Source organism: Carcharodon carcharias, chromosome 23, assembly GCF_017639515.1.
Source record: "Carcharodon carcharias isolate sCarCar2 chromosome 23, sCarCar2.pri, whole genome shotgun sequence".
Classification (NCBI taxonomy): Eukaryota; Metazoa; Chordata; class Chondrichthyes; order Lamniformes; family Lamnidae; genus Carcharodon; species Carcharodon carcharias.
This window is the reverse complement of record NC_054489.1, coordinates 47,241,585-47,253,771: the sequence shown is the minus strand read 5'-3', so window position 1 is coordinate 47,253,771 and position 12,187 is coordinate 47,241,585. Positions and strand designations below refer to the sequence as shown.

At 47.1% G+C, this 12,187-nt stretch overlaps 1 protein-coding gene and 1 pseudogene across 2 annotated transcripts in view; one reads left to right on the top strand and one right to left on the bottom strand.

Annotated features, from left to right (window-relative positions):
* The first annotated feature begins 713 nt into the window (after positions 1-713).
* Positions 714-12,187, top strand: part of LOC121269030 (solute carrier family 15 member 2-like) — a 169,856-nt gene continuing 158,382 nt past the window's right edge. The window contains exons 1-2 of one of the 2 annotated variants that reach the window (XM_041173418.1): positions 770-830; positions 6,567-6,762. The gene's annotated coding sequence lies outside the window, so the exon portion shown is untranslated. Of the gene's footprint in view, positions 831-6,566; positions 6,763-12,187 lie in introns of both variants that reach the window. The other variant, XM_041173417.1, reaches the window with a different exon arrangement.
* LOC121269031 lies at positions 8,243-8,653 on the bottom strand (annotated as a pseudogene).

Here is a 12,187-nt window from a genome sequence, read left to right as displayed (position 1 = left end):
TCCTGGAACCATACCTTGGGTACAGCAAATCCAGGTGTTGGCGTCCTCCTCTGACCTGGAGGGAGTCGTGGCTAAACCTTGGAACACATTGTGCCGCAGAAGAAGAACAAACAGCTGAAAGACGTGATCTTCCTGAAAGACGGCTGGATTGGAGAAAGTGAAATATGTGTGTGCTCGAGTGGCATTTAAATAAGGTGCCCAGACCTTTGACCCCGTTAGGTAATGGCGGGGTGGACGAACCAGTTCCTGACATGCCATGTGATTTGGGGAGCTCCTCACCTATGCATAATTAATGAGCATTTGAGCGCAAAATCGGGCATGATTTCTCGCCACTCCAGCCAGCAGGAAACATTCTGCTCCTGGACTTATGCTTGAAGAATAGGGATTTGGGAAAGGTTGTGGAGGTTGGGAACCTCAGGGGCACTGGTAAACCCCTCAGGAGGAGAGGTTGGGGAATGAATATGGACAAATGAAAAGAAAATCATTAAAAAGCATGAGCTGAAACAGGTTGAATGACAGGGGCTGCTGGTGTGTATGGGGTGAGCTGGGAAACTCTGCAGTCACAGGATGTGTTCTGTGGGATGTGTATTTTCCAGTGGACTTTATGTTTCCTGTGATTGCTTGGAATCCTAAGAAGAGGAACTGGGCAGTTACCTTAGTGCGCGCAGCTCTTCCTGGCCCAGTTGTTAGTGTGAAATCTGATTGGAGGGGAGAAGTCTGGGCTGGCTGTAACATGACACTGTAAGCAGAACACAAACTGGTTTAAAGCAAAGAAGTTCACCAAGGAGACACGGAAAAGTACTCTCGTACTTACCAAGTTCAAAGTAAATGTAAGTGTTTTAAGATAAGGTTTATTTTTTTCTGCATTGCCAATTTTTATATGTTTGTTGCTATCCCATTCAGTGTGTCTTACTCCATGGCTTTTAGCTTGAACCAAGTTATTGCCTCAGTTTAGAAATTAAATAACTTTGACAAAGTAATAACACTAACCTGTTACCATGGTATCATAGAATCTTACAATCTAGCATTCACTTTGTCAATTTATCATCAACTTCACTTCCTCCTTCTCCTGAAGCTCTCACTGGAACCTAGTTTCCCTGGGCACTGCCTTTCACTGGAGTCCAGTTTCCCTGGGCATTATCTATCACTGCATGCCAGGGTTTTCAGAGCGACTGGCTCCAGACATCAGCATCTCACCAATGTGACTGCTGCAAATGTCAGTATCAATTTGATTGTGTAGAAGGCCAGCTTCTTGGCTGTTAGCTCGAACCAAGTTATTGCCTCAGTTGATGTCTGAGGTTCTTTCTTTCCAATAGGTTCTGTCTTGTTCCAAATTTAACATGTATATATAGCTTCCCAGCCTAGGAAGAATAGGATACAGTTCAGGACAGGGAGCTTGGGCTAACCTTTCTCTGCTAGCTCATGGAGAGTGAGGCCAGAGGCAAGCAGTCCTTGGCTGAGATCAGCCAACTCAGTGTAGACCAATGAGGAAAAGCTTGACCGTCCTGTTCTTTTTAACTTAGTTCAGTGACTGTACTGGTCAGGTACTATCAGAGGGAAACCCATCTTAATACTTTCCACCAATTTATGCAAATAGCGTTGCTGGTATTCTCAGTGAGGTGACTGGTTTTGAGTAATCTATTAATTTATTGATTTATTTCCTGTTCTTGCAGTGTGTGCACAAGTTTGTACCTCAACTCCATTTATCTCCTTTGATCCCTATCCCAAGTCCTTAACACAGAAGTCTAATGATCTCAGTCTTAAATGCTTCAATTGAACCCAGCATATACAGCATTTTGGTGGAAATTGTAGGTGCGGTAGATACAGATTTTCACTACCCTTTGTGCAGGGTAGCGATTTCTTGATTTCCCTCCTGAGTGGCCTGGCTCTTATTTTAAAATTATGCCTCCTTGTTCCCACCAGAAGAAATCGTCTCTGGTCTATGCCGGGTGCATAAAACTGGATTGTATTCCATTGAAGGTAGAAGGTTTAAGGATGATTTGATCAAGGGTGTTTTAAATAACAAAGGCATGAGAGATGGTAAATGTTGAGAAACTGCCTTGAAGGTGGATGTAAAGATCTAGCCTCTGTTCAAAAAAGAGAGAGGCATTCTCCACTGCCCAATATTTAACCGCTCAATTGTCACCTAAAAACAGATAATCTGGTCATTTATTTTATTGTTGTTGTGGGATCTTGCTGTGCAGAATTTAGCTGCTATTTCTCTACATTCTCAACTACATTTCAACAAGTACTTAATTAGCTCTAACTCACTTTAGTATTGAGGGTGTGAAAGGTGCTACATAAATGCAGTGTTATACAGCAGTTGGGATAGTGGGGTTTCCTGTTACTTATTCTATGCAGTCTGAGAGGGAAGTAGATTGCATCATTGTAAACCATCAAACTGCTCAACCCCTGTCACTAAGAATGTGTTTATCTCTGTCAGATTGCCCCACCAGGTACTATTGATGGTGGTGGTGGATTCTTGGTGGCTGGCTGCTCTCTGAGTGAGCCTTGAACAATTTCTGCAACCATGCTTGATGGAAAATTTTAATCATAGAGTTGGGAAGGATCGACTGTGGTGAACTGAGATCACCTAGAGAATCACTTTCTTAGGGAAAAATTTCAGTCTAAGCGCAGCCGAAATGAGGTTGAACTGAGATAGCCGACTGTGGCTCTCATCAACACCCCAGTTTATTTGTTATTTCAATTCTATGATCTTAAAACCCCTTAGATTTTAACCCATTCTCAGCACAGGCCTTGCAATCAGACAAATATATTTTTGTCAGTTTTCTCCTTGTCCTGTGGCACTTCATACAGCTGTCCATTCTTCATATTTAAGCCATAATTAAGTGTTGACAAGCCATTTGACTGTAGGTTGCAACACACTAGATTGTTTATACAATCACCCTGGTCTGCTAATGTGCATTTTCCAGTCAGTGGCCACTGGGCATTGGTTAGGAGGAGGGCCTGGATAATTTCTCTTGGCTAATTTCCCCTCGCTGAATTCCCACTCCAGGGACATTGACGCATCTGGGCTGAAATCAGCTCAGATGTGTGTGGAACTGGGGGCATTCTGAACTGTGTAGCTCAGTGCCACGAGTGAACACATTTACCTGTCACTCCATGGAGTGAGCTTGCAGGTGCTTGTTAAAGGGCTATGGCTTTTCTAAAATGAAAAGTGGCAAATCCTTCTTCTTTTGCTTACAAAAGTAGAAAGCACTGACGGATATCACAGTGAGGACAGGAACTCTGCTCAGCGTTCCAGTTGGAGGTTCACCAGAGCACCTTAGAGCTACAGCACGATGCAGATAACTTGGACTTGATTGATTGAGTCGAAGTATCTTCAGACTAGAGTGAGCAATTCCACAGGATGGTCCACTGGTATAAAATCTTCGCTCAGTTTTGATTGCCTTTGAAGCACTGTTTCCTGCACAGTTTGATGCAACAAATTGTTGCATATTTAGTATCACAGTTACTGAGCGCAGTTATTGTACATTATCTGTAAATGTTGCAGGCTGAGCGGTGGCTATGTATTAGCTAGATAGAACAAACACAGCCTGGCCATTGATGTCAGCTGAACTCCTTGCAAGTGTGGATGGCAGGTTCAGGTTTCCAATGTGAGGCTCCATTGTGGGTGCTTTTAGAACTCAAGGGGGATCTGTATGCTCAACTGGTAGGAATTTGCATCAATTCAGGAAAGGCCATTAAATTGGACAATATAAATAGGTACAAGAGTCAACTGGATGTGGTTCTGCTGAGCAAAGGAATTGGGGAACCGGGGAGAAATTGGAGAGATGTGACCAATCTATGAAAAATAGACAAGATTGTTGGATATAAAAGGTTCCTAAAGAAAGACTTGCATGCATATAGCACCTTTCCCAACCTCAGGACATCCCAAAGCGCCTTACAGCCAATGAAGTATTATTTTGGATAACTACACTATTATAATATAGGAAATGTGGCAGCCAATTTGCGCACAGCAAGCTCCCACAAACAGCAATGTGATACTGACCAGATAATCTGTTTTAGTGGCATTGATTGAAGGATAACTATTCGACTGAGCACTGGGGAACTCTCCCCTGCTCTTCTACAAAATAGTGCCATGGGTTTTTGTATACCTAACTAAGAAGGCAGAGTGAGAGGCAACAGTTCTACCACTGAGCCACGGCTGACAGCTTAAAGGTTCTTTAATTCTGCAGAGCTGACTGTAAAATGTCGATGACATCTTTTCAGTTCAAAGGCAGTGATGAATTGTTGATAAAGGTGGTGCTGTGTGATAGGATCAATGCCTGTTGTGAGGGGCGGTAACTGCGTCATGGTAAGCTGTTTTTTTTCCTGTTGGTGAAACCAGTTTCAGACCAGCTGAGTGACTGTAATGTTGTGCCTGGGTGTGCCTAGCATGATAGTAGAGTGGAGTAACTCTGTGCTTAACTTAATATACAGTTCAACTTTTCAAATTATATCTATATCATTTCTTATACTTAGTAGCAATAACTTGGGTTAGTGAATTTGAGAGATCAGCATTGCTAAATTATCGGATTGCTTATCCGACATCCAGTACTGGATGAGTAGAAATTTCTTCCAGTAAAATATATGGGTAAGACTGAAGCCATTGTTTTTGTTCCTCGCTCCAAACAGTTTCCATGGAGCCAATGAAAAGTTATGGCATAAAAAGATGCCATTCAGCCCATTGTGTCTGTGCTCGCCAAAAGAGAGAGGAAAAAAACTAGTCGCTCATCTTAATCCCACTTCCCAGCGCCCTAGTTACCGACTCTATCCATTTCCCTGGCAACAGTCTGAGATTAAGCCACTCTGTTTGCAACCTTCATGTCACATCTAATCCCAAAATGAGCTTCTGACCTCAGATTTGTGCCAGCATGATGACCACTTATTTCCATAACATCACCCAGCTTCGGCTCTATCTCAGCTATTCTGCTGCCGAAACCCTCATTCATGCCTTCATTACCTCTGGACTTGACTATTCCTGGCGCTCCTGGCTGGTCTCCCACATTCTATCCTCCATAAACTTTAGGTCATCCAAAACCCTGTTGCCCATGTCTTAACTCACAAGAAGTCCCTGTGCTTACTGACCTACATTGGCTCCTGGTCAAGTAACATCTTAATTTTAAGATTCTCATCTGTTTTCAATTCCCTTCATGGTCTTGCCCCTCCTTAACTCTGAAATCACCAGCCCCATAACCTTCTGAGATATCTGCGCTCCTCTAATTTTGGCCTTTTGTGCTCTCCCAATTTTACTCACTGCACCATTAGTGGCCATCCCTTCAGTTCTCTTGTTCAAAAAAGGGGATAAATCTGGAATCTACAGGCTAAGTCTATTGTCAGTTGTGGGGAACGTTTTAAAAGACACTACTCTGTGACAAAATTTATTGTCACATGGGAGGTCATGTGTTGAAAATAATAGCCAATGTAGATTAGGATCATAAAAGAGGAGGAATAGGAGGCCATTTATCCGATTTGTTCTGCTATTTAGTGAGATCATGGCTAATGCGTGACCTAACTCCATATACCCACCATTTCCCCATATTGCTTAACAACTTTGATCGATTTTTATTAACCAATCTCAGTTTTAAAATTAATAATTGATATAGCATTAATTCCCATTTGTGCAACTAGAAACAGTTCCAAACCTTTACACCCTTTTAGTGCAGAAGTGTTTCCTAATTTCACTCTAAATTTTAGATAATCCTCCTGAGTCCTAGACTTCCCTAACCAATGGAATAGTTTCTCTCTATCTGCTCTCTGTTCCCCTTGATATCTTGAAAACTTAAATCAAGTCATCCCGTAGCCATTCAAAATCCAGGGAATTGGCAACGCCAGGGGGCAGAATTGTCCCAGATTTGCACTAAGTGCAGTAGCGGGCAGGAAAAAGGATGTTTTATCTGCCGGCCGCAATGGCAGCTTTTCACGCTGCATCGTCTCATTAATTATGCATTCCCAGGAAACATGCCGTTTCGATGGTGGGCGGGCTGTCATTCGCCCGCCACGCCATCACTTCACCGCTTCTCATGCCAGGTGCCATATTTAAACTGTAGTCGTGCGCACACCTCTGTGCTTCCAGCCCATGGCTGCTGCAAAGGAGACATGGACCCGAAAGGCAAGATGACTGCAGCCCAGCCTGGTTTACTGACATATCCCTCGAGCACTTTTTGGACACAGGTGAGGCCCACCGTGATGTCCTCTACCCCCATTCTGACCGCAGGATGGGCAGCAACATCGTTAATCCAGCATGGGAGGTGGTGCCAGCAGTGGTCAGCGCCAATGCCCTACAAAAGAGGACAGCCACCCAGTGCCGATAAAGGATGATTGATCTCCTTCATTTTGCCAGGGTAAGTCACTCCTCTCATCACTCTCAATTCACAAGCCCATCACACAGCCTCAGGGATCTCACTCACTGCCAGTTCAAGGGACATCACCATTTACCCTCTCATATACACCTTCATTGTCCTTATCCTGTCCGTGGGACCACTTCCCTACTCCACATGCCAGGCACACTTATCATCTGGCCTGGCAGGCATCTTACTTACACTCCATCTCTGTTCATGCAGGACAAGCTGGTACACAAGAGGGAGAGGTCACAGATCGGCAGAGGAATCCCTGAAAATCAAGGTCCTCATGGAATTTGGAAACAGAGCCATCTAGTTGGCTGACGAAGACTGGGACCGGTCCTGTGCTGACAGTGAGGTCAGCGCTGCTCTACCAAGTGAGGATCCAGCAGCGCCACATCCATCAGACAACCATGCTGTGAGTGATGTGTCCATGCAGTAATTATCTCTCCTTGCTTTCACAGGCACATCTGGGAAACAGCCAATGGAGTCCATGACCCAGGGCCACCAATCAAGCCCCGAAGAAACTTCTGAAGAGGAACCTGAAGGCACCCTCCTTGCAGTCCCGTCACAGCACTCACCCACACCTTTCACCAGCGCAGAGACACACACCTTGGTGGGAACTAGTTCTAGAATAACCTCAGGGTCACAATCTGGTGAGCACATCACACTGGTCTGATCCACAAAGGGCAGCGGCAGAGACTTCCCAGGTTTCTGTCACTCAGAGGACTGCTGGAGGCAAGAAGTGTGCTGAGCCCGAGTCAGATGATTAGCCTCTGGACTCGGTCATATACCTCAGTTGCTGAAGCTGTGAAGGCAAGCTCGGGAACATCAGGAAGGGATGTCTGCTGCACTCCTCAGATTGCAAGGCACGATGATGGAGGAATCCGTCTGCCTTCAGTGAGGTGATAGCACCGGCATTGCAACGCACCGAGGTCAACATCGCCATGGAGACCTTGGTCTAGGAAGTCGCTCCTGCACTGCTGCACAGGCTGAACTCCATCACTGATTCCATAGTTGGCCTCCAACTGTGTGTACTTGAGGGGTGCGGGGCAGCCTGATCTCACTCCAACTATGCCTGCTCCTCAAGGAGTCAGCCAGGGGCCCTTGGGCACCCATAGGGAGGAGGATCATCAGGTGTACTCCCTGGGGCCGCCCATCCAGGTGACTCCGGGAGTGTCCAGCCCATCTGAATCTCCTCTTCCTGTGACCTCAGCAGCTCCAGCTCCACAGGCCAAGGAGGGTGCCACTGCCACACGGCAGGACCCCAAAAGCAGGCTGGGGTCCTCCAGGTCTCAACCTTCAAAAGGATGCCTGCCAAGGTCATCATACAGAATGTAGCAGTCAGCAAGCTATCTCCACCTCCGCTGTGGATGTCGGGGAGCACCAAGTTGGGAGCGGCAGGGTTAGAAAGGTTAAGAAGATGTAACTCTTATAGAGTCAAAACAATTAAACCAAATCAACAAAATTGGGATAAATCAGGCACAGCCCCTAATTCAGGTCAGCTGTAAAACCAAGAACAAAGTTTAAAGGAAACTTACAAACTTTAAATCAAAATGTGATTAAAGGGGTCAACAAAACACCCCAGTCCCTGCGGTGCCCACTGGGCACGGAAGGCCTCGAGAGTGCCAGCAGACACCGCGTGCTCCCTCTCCAGGGACATCCGGCCGCGAACGTAGCCGCGGAAGAGGGATAAACAATCGGGCGGGGTTAAGAAGATGTAACTCTTTCGAGTACAAACACGTTTCCATCTGTTTCAGATGAAGTTACATTGTTTCATAGTTTGCCATTGTGAGATTTGAACTCTTAATCTTGGGGTTACAAACCCAGTACCATAACCACTTGGCTATTTAGGCCAAGCCAAGAGCCGTTGTTGTACTTGGTGCTGAAGCCGGGATTTAGGCGCGTTCCCCGCAGATGCGGCGGGCCAGCTGGATGTCTTTGGGCATGATGGTGACTCGCTTGGCGTGGTTGGCGCACAGGTTGGTGTCCTCAAAGAGCCTCACCAGGTAAGCCTCGCTGGCCTACTGCAGGGCCATGACGGCTGAGGTCTGGAAGCGTAGGTCTGTCTTGAAGTCCTGAGCGATCTCTCGCACCAGGCTCTGGAAGGGCAGTTTGTGGATGAGCAGCTCGGTGGATTTCTGGTAGTGGCGGATCTCCCTCAGAGCCACAGTGCCGGGTCTGTAGCGATGAGGCTTCTTCACTCCGCCCGTAGCTGGAGCACTCTTCCGGGCCGCTTTGGTAGCCAGCTGTTTGCGGGGAGCTTTCCCTCCGGTCGATTTGCGCGCTGTCTGCTTGGTCCTGGCCATTTTCTGAACAGTTTCACCACAATGTGAGATGCAAGAACTAATTGCACAGGCTGAGCATAGGTGTTAATCACTGGTACATAATGTTCATTATTGTAAATAAACTCCCAAGAATTTCTCACTGCCTATGGCTCCTTGTTCTGATGAGCAGTGTTTGTGTCACTCAGATGTGAAACCTTAGTTCCTGCACAAGATAAAAACAGGTGTCTCAGTCCAGGGCCTCTTTCCTGTGCTATGTGCAGCCTTCAGACCAAAGTGATGGTCCGGTCTCACTTTCTGGACACATTACTGATGCCTGCACCTTGATGGTTCTTGTCATTGCTGCCAGAATGTCGTGGGCAGGTGTCACAGAGTTCCGTCATTCTCTGTGTGCTGTCAGCACCATCAAGGTGGGACTGGCTCCCAGCTCGTCAGCATCTGTGACCAGTAATGCTGTGCTCCTGAAGGGGTCAAATACTGAAAGGCTGACGAAGGATCAGGTACATTTAAAGTTTCATGGCTGCATCTCCATGATATGGCTCTGATCACAGAGTGCAAGTGAGCTACCCTCAGCCAGACAGGAGTCAGACATTCACAGAGTGCTGTGTGAAGATCTATGGAATCTCCTCACTGCATGTCATCATCCTCCTGGAATCGAGTGACTATTAGGGCCTCTGCTATGTCTCCATAACAGGAGCCTTATCACAGTGTACGGGCACTGCCATAAGCCAGACTGGAGTCATACTGTCGACCAACAGTAGTCAGACATTCACAGAGGCTGTATGAGGGTTTTTGATGTCTCCTCACTGCATGTCATCATCCTCCTCAAATCTAACAGCTATGAGGGTCTTCCAAATGCACCTGCCTCATCTGGCCAATGCAATGGACTCAATGTCATTGTTGATTTTGAGGACCTCCTCACCCTCATGCCCAATGTCTTCCCCATTGGAGGAGACATCCAACTCCTCCATCTCCTCAGTCAGCTCCTCTCACCAGTGCAGTGCCAGGTTGTAAAGGGCGCAGCAGGCGACAATGATATTTAACACTCTGTGGACTATATTGCAGGGCTCCACCACACTGGTCCTGGCATCGGAACCTCAATTTCAGCATCTTGATGGTTTGCTCCACCAAGGTATGAATTGTAGCATAAGCCTTGTTATACCTTCACTCTGCTGCACTAAGGCAGCTGCATGGGTGTCATCAGCCACGTCCTTTGTGGGTAGCCCTTGTCCCCGCGAAGCCATCCCTGCAGCTTCTGTGGATCCTGGGAGATATCAGGGATCTGAGACCTGCTGAGAATGTAGTAGTCATGGACAGTTCCTGGGAACCCTGAGCAGACCTGCAGGATGTGTTTCTGGTGGTTTCACACCAGCTGCATATTCAGCTAATGGTAGCCCTTGTGGTTGAAGTAGTTGACTGCTTGTTGCCATGGAGATCTGAGCACCATGTGAGTGCAGTTGATGGCACCCTGCACCTGTGGGAAACCAGAGATTTGGGAAAATCAAATTGCTCTTGCATCCTGGCTTTCCTGGTCCTGGGTGAAATGCAAAAGTTGTGCTCTTGCAAAGAGGGTGTCTGTGACCCTCATGGATGAATTTGTGCTGGAGGCTTGTGATATCCCACAGAGGTCACCTGTGGAGCCCTGAAAGGAGCCACTGCCATAAAAATTGAGCACCGTGGTCACTTTCACAGCCACTGGCAGTGGATGCCCTACATGTCCCTGCAGCAACAAATCCTACAGTAGCAGGCAGATGTGAGCGATCAGTTCCCTAGACATGTGCAGCCTTTGGTGACTCTGGCTCTCGGTCACCTGCAGGAATGAAAGGCGGCGTCTACATAACCTGGGACTAGCTAGGCGCTGACCAGAGAAGGATCTCTGTGACTCTTCAGCTGCCCCTAACCCGCACTGCAAGGCTGCACTGTTAGCTTCAACCATGGGAGAGAATGGGCCAAACCAGAATGATGACATTGCAAGGGGCTTTGAGCGCCTCCAGCAGTGGCCAGTTTTAGCCACGTGCACAGTCGTCCAATTGTTCTGCAGGCCACTAAAATGTTCATTAGTTTGCAGCCTGTGCCCGAGGGGTGAAAAGCTCTGGAGCACTTTGTGGCACTTTCATGCCTCTGCATTGCTTGAGTGGGCAGATAAGCTAGAGTCCTGACTCCAAGCTTATCACTGTGGCTGATTTTTGGCCTTCTCGCTATATTGTCTTCTCATGCCACCAAACATGCCTGATGCCAGCAGGCATGGAAAATTCCACCCCAGTTTGTTTAATCTCTTTTGGTCATTTAATCCTTGGGGTCCAAGTATCATGCTGGTAACCTACACTGCACTCCCACCAAGGTCAGTATTTCCTCCCTAACGTCTCACAGCGCTCTAGCTCTAGCCTAACCAGGGTTTTGTATAGCCGAAGCAGGACTATTACTCCCTTGTATTCTAGTCCTTGTGCTATAAAAGCCAGCATTCCACTAGCCTTTTGGATTATTTTCTGTACCAGTTCATGACATTTTAATGATCTATGTACTTGGACCCCCAAATGTCTTTGGACTTAAAGAGCACTTCAAGTACTGCAAACAGTGGAAATCTGAGATAAAAACAGAAACTTTAGCAATGCTCAGCAGGTTTGACAGCATCTGTGGGACATTTTATTACATTAAAGGCGCTATATAAATATAAGTTGTTTTCGTTGGCAGAAACAGAAGCTGGGATTTTCCACTCCCATTAGCAGCGGGTGTCATAGCGGGCGTGAGTGGAAATATCGGCAGACTGCAAAAATTGGTTTCATTTTGTCGTAAAACCGGTTTGAGATTCTTCACTCCACATGTCAATGACGGGCCACAGTCCTGCCACTGCATGTCGGGAAGCTAATTTCAATACATTAGAGTCTCATTATAAGCCCTGCTTGCCAGAATCATCCCCCCATCACACTGGATCATGAGCTTATGTCAGCATGTGTTTCACAACAGTACATATGTGACATGCATCTGGCAAGCTGCACTTCACGCTTTATTTGCCGACCTTGCTTCAGGCAGCACTCACGGTCTCAGCGCCAGGCTTCACACACAGCACCACATCAATCTTCGGGGGGGGGCTCACAGGCAGGTCTCTACCTCCCAGACTAGCTGTAAGGTGGGGGTAGCTTTTCAGTGGCTGCAGGGCTAGGACTTGCTTGGGGAAGGGAGAGAAGTGGCCTTGGGTAAGAGAAGAGGCTGCAGGGTGAGGGCTGTACTGGGGAAGGGTGGGTATTCCAGGATGTGTGGGGGGCACTTGTTGATCTGTGCAGGTGGCCTCAAAATGGTGAGGGTGAAGGGGCAGTCTCCAGGGGAGATGAGGCCAGATGGAGATGTGAGGGTGAGTGAGAGAGAGAGAGAGTGGTGATGTCCCTTGAGCTGGCAGTGAGTGAGATACCAGTGAATGTGTGATGGGCTTGAGAGTGAGTGAGTTGAGAATGATGAGATGGCGGCACAGATGACATCATTCATCTTCTTCCAGCACCGGATGGCCAACCTCTTCTGTGGGAGTTGGCACTGACCACCACTGTCACCACCTCCCAACCTGGA